This window comes from Bombina bombina, chromosome 5 (genome assembly GCF_027579735.1).
Source record: "Bombina bombina isolate aBomBom1 chromosome 5, aBomBom1.pri, whole genome shotgun sequence".
Taxonomy (NCBI): Eukaryota; Metazoa; Chordata; class Amphibia; order Anura; family Bombinatoridae; genus Bombina; species Bombina bombina.
This window is the reverse complement of record NC_069503.1, coordinates 48,912,773-48,915,272: the sequence shown is the minus strand read 5'-3', so window position 1 is coordinate 48,915,272 and position 2,500 is coordinate 48,912,773.

The following is a 2,500-nucleotide window of genomic DNA, read 5'->3' as shown; positions in this document are numbered from 1 at the left end:
TATGTATGTATGAGTGTATATGAGTGAGTATGCGTGTGTATGTATGTGAGTGTGCGTGTGTATGTTTGTATGAGTATATGAGTGTGTGTATATGTATGTGAGTGTGTGTATGTATGTATGTATGAGTGTATATGAGTGAGTATGCGTGTGTATGTATGTGAGTGTGCGTGTGTATGTTTGTATGAGTATATGAGTGTGTGTATATGTATGTGAGTGTGCGTATGTATGTATGAGTGTATATGAGTGAGTATGCGTGTGTATGTATGTAAGTGTATGTATGAGTGTATATGAGTGAGTATGCGTGTGTATGTATGTAAGTGTATGTATGAGTGTATATGAGTGAGTATGCGTGTGTATGTATGTGAGTGTGTGTATGTATGTATGTATGTATGAGTGTATATGAGTGAGTATGCGTGTGTATGTATGTAAGTGTATGTATGAGTGTATATGAGTGAGTATGCGTGTGTATGTATGTAAGTGTATGTATGAGTGTATATGAGTGAGTATGCGTGTGTATGTATGTGAGTGTGTGTATGTATGTATGTATGTATGTATGTATGAGTGTATATGAGTGTGTGTGTATGGGTTTATGGTTGTGTATGTATGTATGTATGTATGTATGTATGTATGTATGAGAGAGAGTGTGTGTATGGGTTTATGGTTGTGTATGTATGTATGAGAGAGAGTGTGTGTGTGTATGGGTTTATGGTTGTGTATGTATGTATGAGAGTGTGTGTGCGCATGTATTAATGTGTGTATGAATGAGTATGCATGTGTATGTATGAGAGTGTGTATGTATGTATGTATTTATGAGTGTATATGAGTGAGTATGCATGTGTATTTATTTGTATGAGTGTGTGTGTGTATTTATGTATATGAGTGTTTGTGTATGTTTGAGTGTGTGTATATATGTATGTATGAGACTGTGTGTGTGTATATATATATGTATGAGTATTTATGCATGTATGAGAGTGTGTGTGGGTGTATGTACGATAGTGTGTATGTATGTATGAGAGTGTGTATGTATGAGTGTATATGAGTGAGTATGCGCATGTATTAATGAGAGTGTGTGTATGTATGTATGAGTGTATATGAGTGAGTATGCGTGTGTATGTATGCGAGTGTGTGTATGTATGAGTGTATATGAGTGAGTATGCGTGTGTATGTATGCGAGTGTGTGTATGTATGTATGAGTGTATATGAGTGAGTATGCGTGTGTATGTATGCGAGTGTGTGTATGTATGTATGAGTGTATATGAGTGAGTATGCGTGTGTATGTATGCGAGTGTGTATGTATGTATGAGTGTATATGAGTGAGTATGTGTATGTATGTATGAGTGTATATGAGTGAGTATGCGTGTGTATGTATGTGAGTGTGTGTATGTATGTATGTATGAGTGTATATGAGTGAGTATGCGTGTGTATGTATGTAAGTGTATGTATGAGTGTATATGAGTGAGTATGCGTGTGTATGTATGTAAGTGTATGTATGAGTGTATATGAGTGAGTATGCGTGTGTATGTATGTGAGTGTGTGTATGTATGAGTGTATATGAGTGAGTATGCGTTTGTATGTATGCGAGTGTGTGTATGTATGTATGAGTGTATATGAGTGAGTATGCGTGTGTATGTATGTGAGTGTGCGTGTGTATGTTTGTATGAGTATATGAGTGTGTGTATATGTATGTGAGTGTGTGTATGTATGTATGAGTGTATATGAGTGAGTATGCGTGTGTATGTATGTAAGTGTATGTATGAGTGTATATGAGTGAGTATGCATGTGTATGTATGAAAGTGTATGTATGAGTGTATATGAGTGAGTATGCGTGTGTATGTATGTGAGTGTGTGTATGTATGAGTGTATATGAGTGAGTATGCGTTTGTATGTATGCGAGTGTGTGTATGTATGTATGAGTGTATATGAGTGAGTATGCGTGTGTATGTATGTGAGTGTGCGTGTGTATGTTTGTATGAGTATATGAGTGTGTGTATATATGAGTGTATATGAGTGAGTATGCGTGTGTATGTATGTAAGTGTATGTATGAGTGTATATGAGTGAGTATGCATGTGTATGTATGAAAGTGTATGTATGAGTGTATATGAGTGAGTATGCGTGTGTATGTATGTGAGTGTGTGTATGTATGTGTGAGTATGTGTATGTATGTATGTATGAGTGTATATGAGTGTGTGTGTATGGGTTTATGGTTGTGTATGTATGTATGTATGTATGTATGTATGTATGAGAGAGAGTGTGTGTATGGGTTTATGGTTGTGTATGTATGTATGAGAGTGTGTGTGCGCATGTATTAATGTGTGTATGAATGAGTATGCATGTGTATGTATGAGAGTGTGTATGTATGTATGAGAGTGTGTGTGTGTATTTATGAGTGTATATGAGTGAGTATGCATGTGTATTTATTTGTATGAGTGAGTGTGTGTGTGTATTTATGTATATGAGTGTTTGTGTATGTTTGAGTGTGTGTGTATATATGTATGTATG